The sequence below is a fragment of the Artibeus jamaicensis genome, unplaced genomic scaffold (assembly GCF_021234435.1).
Source record: "Artibeus jamaicensis isolate MK-2021 breed Jamaican fruit bat unplaced genomic scaffold, CSHL_Jam_final contig_585, whole genome shotgun sequence".
Taxonomy (NCBI): domain Eukaryota; kingdom Metazoa; phylum Chordata; class Mammalia; order Chiroptera; family Phyllostomidae; genus Artibeus; species Artibeus jamaicensis.
The window spans coordinates 2,505,284-2,523,182 of NW_026521894.1; the positions used below are offsets into that span (position 1 = coordinate 2,505,284).

The 17,899-nt window shown below is 47.6% G+C and overlaps 1 protein-coding gene across 1 annotated transcript in view; it reads left to right on the plus strand.

The window, feature by feature from the left end:
- Positions 1-413: 413 nt before the first annotated feature.
- The window catches only part of DRD2 (dopamine receptor D2), a 68,751-nt gene continuing 51,265 nt past the window's right edge, over positions 414-17,899 (plus strand). Inside the window, exon 1 of the mRNA XM_037163108.2 lies at positions 414-663. The gene's annotated coding sequence lies outside the window, so the exon portion shown is untranslated. The remainder of the gene's footprint in view (positions 664-17,899) is intronic.

The following is a 17,899-nucleotide window of genomic DNA, read 5'->3' on the forward strand; positions in this document are numbered from 1 at the left end:
CCTTACCAGACTCTCTGGAAGGTGGTGCCTCCCCCGACCCAATCCTTGTTCTCTGACTTCTCAAAGGAGGGCACGGACGACCAGGCGGTGCATCTCTGCATAAACAAGGTGTTACTTTGAGAGTCTGGGGAGTGGAGCGCAATGTGGTCTACCTTTCAGTTCCTGCCTTGGATCCCATCTGCCCCAAAGCCTTGGGAGGGTGGCACACTCCACCCCCACAACCCGCAGAGCCCTCACACCCACGCCCAGAAGGGACAAGGCGGGGCTTGTCCCAGGGGCGGGGCCGCGGCCAGGGCGGCCCCGCCCCTTCCCTCCAGCGCCCCGGGCGCCGCGGTGCGGCTGAGCTGCCCAGGTTCGGAGCCGCAGCTGGCCGCCCCGCACGCGCACCGCTGCACGCAGTGTCCCGGCGCCGCACGCCCATCCCGCGTATCGCCCCGCCCAGCCACGGCCGACCGCTGCTCCCCGTGGGCCTGAGTCGGCCGGCGGCTGCCCGCCGGGGCCCTAGACGGCGCAGCGGGGCCGGGAGCCAGGGACCCGCGGAGGGAAGAGGCGGCCCAGACGGCTGCCGGCTGCCGGCGGGGCGGCCGCACGTGGATGCGGCGGGTGCGGGAAGCCTCGAGCAGCCCGCGCCGTCTCTGCCCCCGGGCACCCTATGGCTTGAAGGTAAGCGCCCGCGGGATGGAGCGACGGGCGGCCCCGGGCCAAGTCGGGTCGCAGGGGGAAGAGCAGGGAGGAGCTGGGCGCCGGTGCCGCGCGGCCGGCAGAAGTTTGGCCACCACGGCGCGTCCTCCGCAGACCGCTCTGCCTCCGTCTGGCTCTGCGGGGACCGAGCGCGCGGAGCGAACCCCCGGAGCCGTAGCCTCGGAGGGCGGCTCGCACCCGGCGATCTCGGGAGGGCCCTTCCTGCCCGGCAGCTGAGCCCGGGACCCCAGGGCGCGCTGTCACCTCTGACGGCGCCCTGCGACCGCCCCCAAGGGAGAAAGGTTGTTTTTGGCAACTGTTCGTTTGTGCGACCTGTGACTTTTCCGTTTCTAAGGACTGAAGAAGCCGAGGATCAGTGAGAGGCGGGTTCAGGCTTTCCTCTCCCACTTTCTAGGGTGCCGCTGTCATTGGTACTGAATCTCCTTCTCCTCCTCTACCTCTCTGTTTGAGATCCAGCCCAGGAGGAAGGCTGGGGTTTGTGATGGGGGGGAGTGACTGTCCGACTCGGGGTGGACCGAGAGCCCCAGTAGGGCGGGGTGCTGAGGCAAGAGGCAGCTCTGAGCGCCAGACACAGCGCCTCTGAGGCGGGCAGCTGGTGTGCGGTTCCTCCTGAAGAGCGGAGGTAAAAGGCTGTGTGTGCGTGCACACAACAGGCTTCGCCATGGACACAAGCCACAGCACTGAAGCTCCGTGGGGACAGATCTGTGCTCTCAGCCACAGGGAAACTGTCTGACCGAGTCACTGTTGTGCCACCTGGCACCCCACTATTTTTTTGTGCTGGGGGCCCCTGAGATCGGTGAGGTACGAGACACTTTGTGGGTACCTTTCCAGTTTCTTTTGGATCCAATCACTTCTGGATTTTTGACCAGGCTATGAACCTTTAAGGATAATCTTCCCCGGGAACTAGATTTTTGGTGATTCTCCATTCTTTGGATGCAAATGATTCATCCTGCAGTATTAGGACCACTTGAAAAAGAATTATTCTTCTTATAGAAGAATGCTGCTGTTTGTTGCTGCTGTTTGTTGAGGGTGGGCAGAGAGAGACTAGGATAAATGTGACCAATTGCAAGAGAATCAGTGAGTGGTTTGCTGGGCCCCAGTCTCCTGCCATTGACCTCTCTGCTTAGTGCTTTAAAATTCCTGCCATATGTGATTGAGAGTTCATGTTATCTCTGAAATAAAACATCTTGACAAGGAAGACGTTTGAGAGGGATAGACCTAGAGCCAAGTGAGGGCAGTGATAGCCCCAGCCTTGCTCTCTCTCTCTTTTTAAAAGATTTTATTTACTTTTAGGGAGAGGGGAAGGGAGGGAGAAAGAGAGGGAGAGACACACTGATGTGAAAAACATCAATTGGTTGCCCGTTGGTCACGCTCTGACCAGGGACCAAACCCACAACCCAGGCATGTGCCCTGACCGGAGTCCAACTGGACACCTTTCATTTCGTGGGCCAATGCCCAACGCACTGAGGCACACTGACTGGGGCCAGCCTTGTTCTCTTGAAGAACATCCTGAGTTCCTTCCACCTTCCCTGCACAGTCTGGGGAGGAAAGGTGCCTATAAAATGGGGGATTCTGATTTATTATAGAGATCTAGGGCATTTCTCCAAGGTCATTTTTTTAAAAGCAACTCCCTGCATCTAAATCACCTGGAAATCTGGTTAACATGCATATTTTTGGTACTTCCCAGAACTGCTCAATGAAGATCTCAAGCTGAGGCCCAGGATGTACCGTGTATTTAAACTATATTTTTGGGTGATTCATATGTACACAGGGTTAAGAAATCACCTCTCATAAAAGTCTTGACTCCTTTGACTAGAAGGAACATGATTAAGGACTTTCATCTACCTCTTCCTTGCCTCCTGCAGTTATACATATTAATTTTTTTAGGTGTGGTACTGTTGTTGATGGAGGGACCATTCTCCTGATTAAATCCCTTTGTGGCTATAAAGGGTGCAGCTCGTTCTCCTCTCCCCCAGGATCATTCTAGACATTTCTTCTTTCTAAAATATATTTTTGACTTCTCTGGGAATCTCCAGTATGGCTTCAGGTTGACCTGTGTAAATACTATCTGTCCCCCTCTATAGGACCAACCCAGTATGTCCCTCCTACCCGCCCCTTCAGAGGGAGGGAATTATTGGCTTTCATTTTGTATGCGCTGTGATCTGCTAACCCAACTGCTCCTGAAATACCAAGGAGTGATCAGTTCAGCTTACTAGCACATCATGTTCCCCAAGGCTGGTAGCCACTTGTGCCCGGCTGACAGTGACATATTGACTGTATGGGTTTGGTTCTTGTGCTCTGTAAGCTAGAAAGCTTGTGGGGATGAGTAAGTCTAGTAATGATGCTTGTGGGCTAGTCTGTCTTCTACCTTCACGTGCCAGGTTCAATTATTTTTGTTTAAAATATGCAATGATGCAGGCAAATCTGACTTGAGAGAAACCATTCTGTTTCTCCTTCTATACCAGGGGAAACAAAGGGAGCTCAGGGACTCATAAAAAATATGGTCCCATATATACCTGGGATTGATGTGCTGAATTTAGACTGGTCTGAGGTCACTGTTCTCTGGGTAAACATGTGGAAAGGGAAAGGCATGTGGATTTGGTCTAGAAACAGTTGTCTCCCTCTTCCCCTACAAAGGAAAGTCTCATTTTGTGTTGAGGAAGCATGACTGTGAAGCTAGCATGGCCAGGGGGAGGTAGAGAATGAGGATACTGAGAATTCCTTGAGCCATCCCTCCCAGTGACTCATATTTTCTGACTTGCTGACCTCCATTTCTTTCTCCTTTGGAGCTTACTGTCTATGAATCTTCAGCAGTGAAAGTGTTTCAGCACCTAGGAAGGGAAAGAAGAGTCAAAGTTGAGGTTTTGTAATGCCAGAACCCTGAGTACCTGGTTGCATATCACAGGTCATAGTAACCTGAGTTTTGAGGTCTTGAAAATAACATAGAATGTCTGCCCGGTCAGTCTCATTTCCTCCGGGACATCTTTGTTACCTTAGATTATTTGGGTTCCTCAGAGGACCTTCTAGATACCCCAGACCCAAAACTGGAAAGATTTTCCTTGAGTTCAGAAATACGGTGGTCTCTCTCCTATTGTTAAAGTTTTCCCCAAAAGGAGTGGTGTAAACTTTCTGGTTCTAGCACCAGGATCGGGCTCAACAACCAAAGCTTGTCTCTCCTCTCAGGAGTTCCGCTCAGCAAGAGCATCCTGCATCTGGGAAGTGCTTGGGAAGCACCTACAGCAGGAAGGGCACCGTTTGGTTTAGCCTCTCAGCAAACAGCCTCCCCTGGGTGTGGGCCCTCGGTTACCTGAACCCCAGCATGACATTTCCCTCCCCCTCCCCTCATTAGAACATCTGATGGCCCTAGGAGGACTCAGTGGTCTGGTTTTGGTGTTATGTGTAAACCCTCCAGCTCTCCAGGATACTACGTGGAGCCACTAAAGGTGTGCAGGTTGCTTATTTACCAATTCCGGGAGGTAGATGGACATCTCCAACCTTTTAAATTACTCTAAAAATGTTAGAATCCAGTATTGACACACCCCGCCTCTCACCTGTCGCCATTGCCATCATCAATGTAATTGAAGATTTTGAAAAAATTTTAAACAATATAATCATACCATCTAAATGCACAGATTTGGAAAATAGCTTGATTATAGTGTCAGTAATGTGGGTGGAGGAGTAGAACTGTAAGATTTAGCTTTTTGGTTTGTTCCTGTTTTGGTCCGGAAAAAGGAGAGAAGCTTGTCCTTCTGGTCTGCACATATTCCCTCTCTTTCCCCTTTTACCTCGATTTGATAAGTAGGTTAAATCCACACCCTTGGCAGCCAGGTTGTCCCCTGGGAAGGCACAACCTCCTCTCTTCCTGACAGACACGGAATGTTTCTCTGCGGAGGAGCAGAGGCCCCTGCTGGCTCCAGTGTACAGGAAAGAGCCAGAGGTGACACACTGGGGACTCCCCCAGCCCCCGGATGGAAGATGCTGCACTGGGTCGGTGTCCCAAAGTCTGAAACCTGGAGTCCCCTGGGGCATCTGGGAGAGTGTGGGGCAGTGTATGGGGGTGGGAACTGGAGAGAAGTGGACTCAGGGAGGCCCTCAGAAGGGGCTGATGCTGTTAGGGATGCACGCGTAAGGCATTGGCTTAGTGCAGTTTGGGTTATTTTGTCCTAATCTGATGGCAATGGTAAGGATCTTTACTTTTTCCAGGAGGAGATGGGGAATTCTTTGCTGTCTGCTGTGGTGGGGAGGGGATGAGGGGAAGGCCCTGGCTTTCCTGGGAGCCCTCTGAGTGATGTCAGCCTGCTCCCAGATACAGGATGGTGAGTGAAGTCAGCCAGTGTCAGCCCCCAGGGCCCTGTCAGTAGGCCCACACCAGCCTGGCAAACATACCCTCTAGGGCACTGGAACTTGCTATGCAGCTCCAATGTGCAGAACAGCTAGAGCCCCAAGGACACTCCTCTGTGCAGGTCTGGGAGCCAAAGTGAGTCCTGGGGCCTGTCTGTTCATCACTGGGCTCCTTTCCTACATGCCTGCCTTTCTCACCTTTACCCTGCCTTGTTTGGATTCCAAGTGGCCCAGGAAGGAAAAGGCATTAGGAATGAAATTTTTTTTTGTTACATGCTATACAATTATCTCCTCTTCTTCCTGTTATCCCAGGCAGCAACATCACCTAGCAATGCCCCAGGAGCCCTTGGTCTGGGAGGGTGGCTCACTCACAGACTTCCTTAGAAGGTCTGCTTTTGATAAGTGGTCCTGCTGATCATTCCCTCCATCACTGGTCTCATCATCTCAACAGCCAACATTTGTCATGCGCTTACTGTGTGTAAGGTATTGTGCTGAGCACTTGACATGTGTTCTTTTATTTCAACAACTCTGTGAATTAGGCACCATTATTACCCCCTTTTGCACAGGAAGAAGCATGGGCTTAGAGAGGTAAGTGGATTGCACTAGGTCACAGGACTTAACATGCAAGGTGAGACTTAAAGTCAAACATGCTAAAACAGTAGCCCTCTCTGACCAATGTAAGTGTCACACAGAATAAGAAATGGAGGAGACTAGGGGTGAGAGGTGTTGTTTTTGATACACTGAAGTGACAGTGAACTGCATATGATACCAGGAAAGCAGGAGACAGCAGAGGGGGATTCTTAAAGTTGAGGGCCGACGAAGACGTGTTGTTCTGTACCTGGATTTGGGCCCCTTGGGGCGAAGCGCACTGGGAACGAGCCTCAGTAAGCAGTGGGTCCGAGGGAAGGAGGCAGGAACAGAGGGAGGCAGGGGCAACTAAGGTCGGGGGCTTCCAGCCTCACTAGGAGTTTTATAAATGACATTTACCAGCGTTTGGTCCCTTATTTAAACTGTTTAAAAACAACACGGGATGATAGTTAAGCCTGTGGGCTTGGAATTAGATGGCCAGAATTTGAATCACAATTTTATTATTTACTAGTTCTGTTACTTTAAGCAAGTTGCTTAACCTCTATCTTGGGCTTCTCACCTACAAGGTGTGTGTGGGAAAAGTCCAGTCATTGTTAATACAACGAGAATGTTTGCATGACATCCCCATAACCAGGCAGCCAAGGCAAGTGGACCGGAATGCGCATGCACCAACAATGATAAATTCACAGTACTAGTCAGTGGGGGCAATAGACACCTTTGAGTGAGCATGTGTTCTGTGTAGATGTGGCATTCCAAATGACTGACTGAGTAGAGCAATGAATCTGCATCAGATTTTGCATCAAACATTTTGCATTCCCCAGAAACCATTCAGATGATTTAGAAGGCCACAACTATGGGCAACTGGTGATTGGCAGCTTCATCACGACAGTGCGCCTGCTCATGCATCATGTCTCTTGCAGAGTTTTCTGGTGAAACATCAAATCACCCAGGTGACTCAGTCCCCCACCACCCTGCAACTTCTGGCTTTTCCCAAAACTAAAGTCACTTTTGAAAGGAAAGAGATTTTAGAACATTGATGAGATTCAGAAAAATACAACAGGGTAGCTGATGGTGATTGGGAGAACTATGTGAGGTCCCAAGGTATCTGCTTTAAAGGGGACTGTGGTGTCATTGTGCTGTGCACAGTGTTTCTTGTATCTTCTTCAATAAATGTCTCTGTTTTTCATATTACATGGCTGGGTACCTTCTGAATAGACCTTGTATAAGTGGAGGTGGTAATCCTGACCTCATTGTCTTACAGTGTTTAAGCCACAAGAGATTTGAAAGAATCCTTGGCAAAGCACCCCATAAATATTAACTGTATATAATGATTGTTATTGTTAAGAAACCCAAGAGGGAACATTTAAGCTGACTTTTTTGCAATAGTTTAGCACCTGACTTTAAATCTCTGAAATTAAGCACATTTCTAAAACTTTTACAAAATGCAGGCTTACATTTTTTCTTACCCTCTCCCCTTCCGTGCACCACAGTTCTTTGACACTCACCTGTCAGAAGCTTTTACTCATCTCGGGTGAGAGGGATTCAGGTTGCTTGTCATCTTTTTGGATAGGTTCAGCGGAACTCCCATCTTACCACATGCAAGCCAGGAAAAGACATCAGTCTCCACAAAGGTGGCTTTGCACAGCCTCATGTTTCTTCCTGGCTTTCCAGGTCTTTCATCTGCTCCTTGTGCTTGGAGCCTTGTTGATTGGTCACATGGACTGATGAACTCTGGCACAGGCCACTTTTACTTAAAATGAAAAATAAGGAGAACAAACCGGTACACAGAGATAAAGGAATTTTCTTTTCTTCCTGTTAAGAACCTCTTCCTGAGAAGATCTTCAAAGCTGGCAGAAATACATCTTTTGGTGTCATTAATGGCAGGTATGAATGCCACCCAGTTTTTGGATGAAGTATGGTCCTGCCCGAGAGAGGGATGTAACACAATAGTTTCTAGGACTCTCCTGCCCTGAAAGCTATTCACTGATTTTGCTTTTTTTCTTTTTCTGTGAATCCTTCCTTGGTGAGTACTCTTTCCTAATTGATGCAGCTACTACTGACCACTTAAAAAGGCTTACCATTCAGCGAAGGTAGGAGATTTCTGAGGGCATGTAGGTGTTCCATTTCCTGGTCCTCTTCCTCAGGTCATGTGGTCATTCCTTTCTTGGATTCTGAGCTCCCTCACCTCTTACATTCATGTACAGTAGGGTCAACAAGAGAAGTATATGACAAGCAGAAACTAGCATCCAGGGTTCCAAGCAAAGGATGTCAGTTCCCTTAAAGAAACAGAGATACATCTTCCCTTGGATAACGTGTATAGTGGAAGGCCCAGTCACTGTGGATGACTAATGGCACAAAGTCTCCTCTGGTGAGAAGATCTGTGTTGCTCTCTACACATTATGAATTCTTCCTTAGTTACATTCTGTGGTAGCCAACCTTTAAGATGGTCCTCAATAACTCCCTGCCCCCTAGTATTCATGTTTTTGTGTAATCCCTCCTACATTAAATAGGGAAGACCTGTATACCAACAGCATCATGCCTAAATGACAGATTGTGACTTCTGAAGACAGGTCATAGACGGTATCATGACTTCTACCCTGTTCTCTCTTGGATCACTCATTCTGGGGGAGGCCAGCTGCCATGTCAGAAGGGCACTCAAACAGTTTTATAGAAAGATCTCCACAGCAATACCTGAGGCCTCCTGCCAACAGCCACGTGAATGGACCATCTTGGAAACATATCTGTCCTCCCTGGACCAGCTTTCCAATGATTGTGGCCACTGCTGAGGTCTTAACTACAACCTTGAAAGAGACTATGAGCTGGAACCACGAAACTGAGCTTCTTGAATTCCTAACCCATAGAAACTGTGAGATAGTAACTTCTTGTTGTTTTAAGTTGCTAGGTCTTGGGATAATTTATTATGCGATAGTAGATAACTAATATACACTCTGAAATTATTCTCCATGAAGTTATTCAAACTTGTCTTCTACAATGACATAGAAGACCTGTCTTCTATGACCTGTCTAGGTGGGAAGATAGGTTCCTCTTACTGGACTGAAACTGCCTCTGTGAGCTTCAGAGGATCCCCTCTCTGCTACTTATTGTGAGATTTGAAAGTGTTCATGTTTTATACACTATGATCATGAGCCTCTTAGCCATCATGTTACTAGAACAGGCTACTGATTTCTATATTCTTCCTTCCTATACTCACTCTTCTCTGGAGTTCTATGGAGGTATTCTGGTATGGTAACCATTCCATATGCATTTTACTTTTAATTATTTCATTGAATAAATATTATGGAGCATCTGCTAAGTACTAGGCATTCATCTTGGTTGCAAATACTTCAGTCATCAAAACAAAGATCCCTGCCCTCTTGGAACTTACATTCAAGTGGGAAGAGAAAAATGATAAAAGTAAATTACTGAGTATATTAGCAGGCAACACAAAAAGAAAAAACCTATTAGCATTAGATGATGTGGAATGCTGAGGGGTGCAATGAGAAGGAAGTGCGCATTGTTAAATAGGGTGGGCAGGATGGACCACACTGAGAAAGTGACATTTGGGAAAAGACTTAGTGGATGTCTGAGAGTGAGCTACACAGAGATATCAGGGGGAAGAGCGCTCAAGGCAGGGGGCATCATTACCTGCATGTATTTTTAAGCATTTTAACAGTTGTCTTCTTCTGTACAGAACAGTAATAATACTGTGCCTTTGGAACTCCCTTTTAATTTTCAAAACCCATGAGGCAATAGTAATCTCTTTGATTCATAAATCACTTTACATACACAACCCCTATTGGTCATCACAACAGCTATTATAACCCCTATTTTGCAGGTGTGGTCGCTAAGACTCCAAACATTTAAGTGAAACTTGCTCAGGCTCCCAGCACTAGGAAGTACTGTAGTTACTGCCTTCTGAACACTCTGTGCTCCTTTCTTTATGACCATTTTCATGCTTAATGTAAATCTTGCAGCTGTGCACGTCTGTCTTTCTCACTAGATGTACATCCCCTTGATACAGTCTGTTTCATGCTTCTCCAGAACCTATTATAACCTAAAATGATGCTAAGCACTTGGTAGCCACTTGGATTGTTGACAAGGTGGGTGAGTGAGTGAGTGGGAGGGTAAGTGAGGAGGTGAGTGATGGCTTATTTCTCCATGGCTGGACGCACTTGAAGCCCAACAGCAGTGTCTGGAAGTGGCTGGGGCACCCTCTAAAGGTCCAGTGGGTCAGCAAGATACTCCAGACCTTCCCTTTCATCTTCAGTTTTCACTTTCTGCTTACCTGCATTATTGTTTGGCTGGAAATTCTTCGCAGTTGTCATAGGGCATGGAAGTCAGGGGATATTGAATAGTTAGAGCCCACTTCAGTCACACATACCCTTAAAGAAGAAAGTATTGGGATAAGTATCATGGAAACGTATACAGATGTGTAGGTCCAGGTCAGCCCAGGGACCTGAAGGCAAATGGGATGGAGCAGTTGTTGAGGGTTGTCTTTGGAGCCCTGAGTGATTTGTTTTGAATCTGGGATTTAAAGTTTGGAGAACTGGGCTGATCCTTAGTTTAAAAGGTACAGATAAGCATTACTTACCTAAGACCCTTCAAAAGCAATAAGAATTTGAACCTGTCTTTCCCAAAATCACTTCTTTAAAAATGTGATACCCATCCTCTGTCCACCTAGCTGTTCAGCATAACCAGGTGATTCAGAGGATGAACTTGGAAGCCAGACCGATGTAGGCTCAGGTGCCGGTGACCAACTGTGTGACTTCAGTCAAGTTACAATAGTCCCTTTGAAATTCAGGTTTTTTTTCCTTCATAAAATAGAGATAACCATGGCACTTACTTCATTGGATTGTGCATGTAAAATGTTTAGCCTAATAACTGGCACATCGTAAGCTCTAAAATAAATATTCACCATCATTATTCTCATTATAATCAATGGGAGACATTGAAATGTCTACAGACGCTTCCCAAATTTTGTCTACTCTCTCCTGGTGTTTGCTACACTGCTTGGTCTCAAATAGCTTTACCAAAATTCTCCCAATTTAACCAGATCCTGAAATCATCCTCCTGTCCCTTCTTCTCATTTATTACTCAGCCATACTCTGTTGTCTGGGAAATACAGATGAATACAGATTAAGTGAAGCGTAGAGTAGGACTGGGTTTGTTCTTATATATTTTGAGGTATTCACAACTTTGAGTAAAGCCATCAACATTATTTCTTGCAGAGAAACCAAGTGTAGGCAAGTCAGTGCTCAGTACAGTAATGACATGCAAAAGCCCTTTGGATGCTGTATTATTGTTACTAATAATAACAATAAGGTATACTGATAACTCATCAGTCAGGTCTGAGCACAGGGCAGCAAGGAGGAGATTGGAAAAGGGGGGGTTCCTCTGCCCTACACTGAACACACGCTTGGCTGGTGGGAGGCTGTCAATAAATCGTTGCTGCATGAATGAATGACTATTGTCCTCTTGCAGAACAGGATGAGAACTGCTCAAAAGCTGATGCATCACATCTTAATGGATCTGCGTTCCACCATTCTGAAGGGACTGAATGGCAGGCAGTCATCCTGGAGAAAGTAAATGTCTGTTGCCTTCTTTTTTTTTGTTGCCTTCTTTTCTAAGCACTTCTGCTTGGCTCCTAAATGTAATAAAAGTGTGTGGAGCAGAATGGCTGTAAGACTGCAGATTCCGTGAACCCCAGGGCATCAGGAAAGTCTCCTGAGGGAGAGAGAGAGGGGGCAGACCTCTCTGCGGAGCTCACATCTGTTTGCTTTAAACATCATGGGAATAATGTAAATATGAAGAATGTATTTGTGAAGAATGTTACAGCTGCCTAGGGCGGCTGTAACAAAGTAGCACAAACTGGGTGGCTTAAGACAACAGAAACTTACTGTCTGTCAGTTCTGGAGGCTAGAAGTCTGAAACCAGGTGCCAGCAGGGCTGTGCTCTCTCCAAAGGCTCCAGACTCTCTCTTGCCTCTTCCAGCTTCTCATGGCTCCTGGCCCGCTGTGGCTCGTGGTGGTGTAACGCCAGCCTCCGGCTCCGTCCTCACGTGGACTCTGTGTGTCCCTGTGCCTCTGTCTCCTGCCCTCTTCCCTCTTCTCTTCTTTTAAGGACACCAGGTATTAGACTTAGGATGCACACTAATCCAATGTGGTCCCACCTCAGTCCTTAACTATTTAATAATTATCCTTAATTATATCTGTAAATACCCTATTTCCAAAAAAATGTCACATTTTGACCTTCTGAGTGAACATGAATTTGGCAAGGGAGACACTGTTCAATCTGCGTAGGGATCTTCCTGCCTTGCTGGTCCCTGTAGACATCTTTGGCCGCTTCCAAGATGGGACCATTTTCCTCCAAGTCACCTGTTCTTGGAACAGCTGCCCACTTATCTAACTGAAAGCCACATCTCCTGAGTTAGAAGACACATAAGGACAAGAAAGAAAGCAATTGGTATGACTGGGAGCTCGGGATTAAAGGTGATTCACTGACATGCTGGCACCATCGCTAGGAATAGAGAAGGTAAGGGGAGTCTGGAGAAAGAGAGGGGATGGAAGGGGATCCCTTGAGTGTTCCAGAAAGGGGTGCTTCCTGGGGACCTGGGTTTCTGCAGTACTTGGGCTCGGGCCCAAGGAGGCTGGGTGCTAATAAAAAGTGCTTTATATAGCTGTTAGGAACTCAAGGATTTGTGGTTTTTCACCCAACAGTCTTTCTGCCAACATTTATTAAATGCCTCCTGTGTGTCAGATCCTCAGTCTAATGCTCTTATTTCACAAATGACAACTCTGAGGCTCCAGGTGGCCAAGAGAATTGTTCAAGGTCTCTGGGGGCAGAGTCAGGATTAGAATCCAAATCTTCTGACTCTCAAGGTACCCGCCCTCCCCCGCCAGCAATGTTCTCTCATATACTCCAGTCTGCCATAAGGACCCACGGTCCCACCAGGGAAGAACAACCCCTGTATCTGGGCAGGACTTGACTTTGCGTAGGGAGTATCCCCGGAAGTCATTTACTGCCGCTCCCTGATGTACAGGGGGCAAAGGAAGAATTAGGGGGCTTCACAACTCCAGCCCCTGAGTGCAGCTCTGCTGGGGGTGGAGGGAGGGAGGTGTGGGGTTTCCTGGTAAAGAAGGGGAAGAGCTGGGACCTTACAGACAGACGCACACAGGGGCTGACTCTGTCACAAACCCTGAGGGAGTCCCATCATAAATTTGCCCAGTTGGCCAGTCCTTGAGGACACAGAAGATGCTGATGGTGCTGGAACTTTCAGGGTCCTTGGCATGGATCATGTGCCTGCAGGTGAAGAACCCACAGCCTGCAGAGCCACCTTCCCGTGGTTCAGCAGCCAACATGGCAATAGTTGGAGCTGCCTAGAGCATCTCCCTGTGGGGCTGGGCTGTCAGAGCCTGCCCTCCTGGGCTTTCCAGTGCGATGCTGATCTGCAATGATCTGGTCCTTAGTGGGCACTCAGGAATTACATGTTAAATGGCTTGAGTGAGCCCAGAGAGAAAAGTGTACCACCTTGCTGTAACAGGTTGGGGTGTCAGGGAAGGGGGTACAGAGGATTTCCAGGACCTGTTATCTCAGCCCAGCTTTGGAATGTGAGGCCTTTGAGGCTCAATCTGGGGCCTGGCTTGAGGCCTATACCAGCTCCCTAAGCACCCAGAATGCCAGACCTCCCAGACTCCCTGGCTTCTATCTTTATCCTTGGGCAGTTACCTGCCTTCCACAGCATCTTCCCACTCTGTTTCCATGGTAATGTCATAGCCCCAGGAGTCCATGGTCCTGTTAGAGGGGAGAGGAGGAAAAGGGCAAGGACAGAAGCGCATGTGACCAGCAGTGTCCATGTGCCTGTTCTGAGAGGTGAAGCTCAACGGGCCAGGGAGGGTGCCCCCACCAAAGGCTGGCAGTGAGGACAGGGTGGGGGTGGGGGCATTGCTGAAGGCTCCTGGGCATCCTTTGGTTCATAAAAGGAGCCAAGAGCTCTTGAGCAGCAGGTAGAGCCCCTGTCCTTGGGGGTGGGGGACTTTTGGTGGTTGCAGCTCAGGGATTTGCTTAGGTGGGAAGCATGACAGTCCAGCTTGGGGCAGAGCTCAGGTTGTCTAGTTCAGGGAAACCCACCCAGCTGGGTAACCTGTCCCACCTCTGTTTTACCAGACAGTGGACCGCTCTTCTTCCATTCACATGTCTGTCTGTGATAGTTGCATGTTCTGTAGGGCTGAACAAGGCCTGGAGGGGGCACCAGGGCCAGCTAGGTGGGTATGGAGCCCTCAGCAAACAGTGCTGCCTGCCTTAGCCCTGGGAGAGCCTGGCTGGGTGAACTGCAGTGATGGTGGGTCTGAAGACAGTCAATTTGACAGCGCCTCTAAGCATAGCCTCTGGTTTTAGTCCCCCCAGACAGAGACCCAAGGAAACCTGATAGAATGGACACAAAGAGTAAAGAAATAAAACAGAAAGCCAGAATCCAGGATGTTTTTGCCAGAGCATGGCACTGCTCCTGGGAGCCCACTGGCCAGTTTTCTGGGAGATTTGGCACTCTGCTGTTTCGCGGGGCCTTTCTTTCCCTCTCTGCAGACTAGACCCACATGGGCCTTTACAGGGTCAAGAAGTCAGGGGATGTGGATTCCAGCCTCAGGACCATCACTCTGTTAAAGACAAAAATTCTTTCATTTGTTAAAACAAGCACTAAGGAAAACTTACTTAGGACTATTGAGATAAGTGTTAAGACTGTTGCGATAGGGGAGAGAGATTGCCTCAACTCTGAATGTACAGAGACAGCAGGAGGTTTATAACCAATGAGCAGAATGAAGCGGGCAGTGGATGGAAAATGACTGAGAAGAGTCATCAAGGATTAGATGATTCCTGCTAAATGGACTTCAGAGGGTTCTTGCTGAAGGCAGGCCCTGGGGGTCAGGTACCAAGGGCGGAGGTTCTCTCTAAACTCGTTTAATGGGATTCTTGCTAAACCAGGCTGGGCAGGTCCAATACAAGGCCCAAAGATGAGGTCTCATCAAAAAGGTGCTCAAGGGAGCCTGACTAAAGTTCGTTCAACCCTAACGGGGTGGTCTGGGGAAACATAACCTCTCCTGTCCTCTGATTCTTATTTCTAAGACAATGGGGTCGGATCGGAGGGGGTCCCTTCTGGTGGGAACAAACTATAACACCGACATCTGCTCTTGTTCTACCTCCCTCCATCCAGCACTGTGTTTGAAAGTACAAATGTTGCTTTAAAACGTTCTCTGTGAAGGTGTTAATTTTATCGTCAGTTGCTTTCTTGCCTATAGTACTTAGTATTCAGTGTACCCAAGCGAATATCTACTATTTTAAAATACTGACTGTACTATATTAAAGATGATGTGTCTTCAATTTAATTAATTCTTGGGTCTGCCATAAAAGATAGGGCTTCTTCCTGATCTAGGTGTTTAGTGCATAGCAGACCCTGAGCATTTGCGGCGGCAATGTATAGATGAAGAAATGTGTTTATTACAAAAATTTAGAAGTTGGGTAAGTTGGAGACTGCTTTTAAAAACTTACACATTGTTCACAGTGCTATGCACACTGTTGGGCACTGAGTAAATGCTAGTTCACACATGTGCATGCACACACACAAGTAAGTAACCAGTGCTCGTTCACGGTGGTATACACACAACGGAGGTTGTGAGTACTTTTTTTTGAAATCATAACTGATACATGTCCTTTCAAATACATTAGTGTGTCAGTCGTGGCTGACACATTTGGAGGAAGCAGTAAACCTGTGCAGGGGTGACTCCTGTGGCCATTTCATTAGAAACCATAAAGGGCTATTTCCACATTAGAAGCATCGAGTGAGAAGCAGTAAACACAACATTTTCCCCATTTTTTCCTGGTGATACGTGCAGGCCTACAGCCTGCATTCTGTGCTGCCAGTGTGAGGCGGAGATCACAGAAGCAGGAAGGAGAGTCTAGGTACGGAAATAAGGAAATTGGTGAGAGACGCATTTATCAAAATATAAGACCTGGAAAGTCACTTTCTAATAAATAAACAATACAATGTGTGTATCACAGGGATATGTGTGTTTATGTATAAAAACTGCTAAATGCCCAGGTTAGGCACCATTGAACATTGAACGTGCTGAGCTGTGTCACCAGTTAGCTGGGACCCCCAAGGGTTGCTAAGAAAATTCTGCCTTTTGATTTGCCCTTTTTATTTTGAAGATTTTATTTATTTATCTCTAGAGGGGAAGGGAAGGAGAGAAGGAGAGAAATATCAATGTATGATTCGCAGGCTCGTGCTCAATCCACTGAGCTACACCAGCCAGGGATGATTTGCCCTATAAATCCCCTTTATATGGTCTTGTCTCTTGGCCACTAGCCCCTCCCCAGGGTCCAAGAGCATGGAGGTCTTTGGTGTCTGTCCCCTGCCTGGGCGGGCCTAGCCTGTCCTGCCTGAGGAAACCAGAGGCTGCTGTTAGGAACCAGGGCTGGGGCGGTAATTGGCCCAGACTCTAATGAGCAGGACCAAGGTGACAAAGCCCATTAGGCACTTGGAACTGCTGCCTGCAGAGGAACCAGGACCAGCATCAAACCGGCAGCCTGAAGAGCGGTCCCTTGGACAGCACATAATTTCCGAATTAGCTATTTCTGAGGCCTGGATTTGCAGTGCAGACAGAGGTCAGAGGCAGGTCTGGCAGAAGCTGCAGAAAGCAGACAAATGGAAATCTTACAGGGAACCAGGTTTCATTCATAATCAACTGGGTCCTAGGCTCCCCCCTCCCCCTTTTCATTTAGATGCAGATTTTGTTCCAGGGAAGTCCCACTGCTGTGGTCCTGGATCTGGGGGAGGTGGTGGTGATGGGAGATTCCAATTGCTCCTGTCTAGGGGGAGTCAGTTATATCAGAGCCTGGGGGGAGGGGGAGGGGCAGTGGTGTTGGAGCCCAGGAAGCTGCAGGTGCTAAGAGCCAGTTCAGTTGTACTCTTGCTTTTTCTTTTTATTGAATTTATTGGGGCGACATTGATTAACAAAATTTTACAAGTTTCAGATACACGATTCTACAGCACATCATCTGTACACTGTATTGTGTATTGTGTGCTCACCACCCCAAGTCTGCGTCCATCACCATTTATTGACCCCTATACCCTCTTCCGCCTCTTTTCATTTCCTTCCCTTTTCCCCTCCCCCACAATCACCACACTGTTGTCCCATGTTCATGAATCCTTTTCTCTTTTTCACTCAATCCCTCTACTACCCTCATCTTGTCCCCACCCTTTAGAGAGCTGTCAGCCTATGACATCTGTCACTCTACCTATGAATCTGTCACTATTTTAATTGTTTTTTTTTAATTTATTTATTTATCTTTAGAGGGGAAGGGAAGGAGAAAGGGAGAGAAACATCAATGTATGGTTGCCCTTTGCGCACCCCTGCTGGGAACTGGCCTGCAGGGAACCGGCCTGCAACCCAGGCATGTGCCCTGACTGGGAATTGAACCGCGATTGTCTGGTTCGCAGGCCCGAGCTCAATCCACTGAGCTACACCAGCCAGGGCCTAACTGTTAGTCCATTTTGTTCATTAGATTCCATGTATGAGTGAAATCATGTTGTACTTGTCTTTCTCTGGCCGACTTATTTCACTTAGCTTAATGCTCTCTAGGTCTATCCATGCTGCCACAAAGGGGAAGATTTCCTTTGTTTTTTTTTATGGCCAAGTTGTATTGCATTTTGTAAACGTACCATGATGTTTTCATCTACTCCTGTACTGATGGGCACTTGGGCTGCTTCCAGATCTGGGCTGTTGTAAATAATGCTGCAATGATTATAGGAGTGCATAGATTCTTTTGAATTAGTGTTTTGGATTCCTTCAGATAAATTCCCAGAAGTGGAATTGCTGGGTCATAAGGTAGTTTCATTTTTAATATTTTGAGGTAACTTCATAACTGCTTTCCACAGTGGCTGCACCAGTCTGCATTCCCACCAGTGGTGCACAAAAGTTCCCCTTTCTCCACATCCTCACCAGCACTTGTTTGTTGATGTGTTGATGACCATTCTGCCAGGGGCGAGGTGATATCTCCTTGTGGTTTTAATTTGTATTTCTCTGATGATTAGTGGCATTAAGCATCTTTTCATATGTCTATTGTCCATCTGTATGTCCTCTTTGGGGAAGGTCCTTTGTGCATTTTTTAATTAGATTGTTTGGGGTTTTTTGGTATTGAATTTTATAAGTTCTTTATAAATTTTGGATATTAACCCCTATCAGATGTATCATTGAATATGTTCTCCCATTCAGTG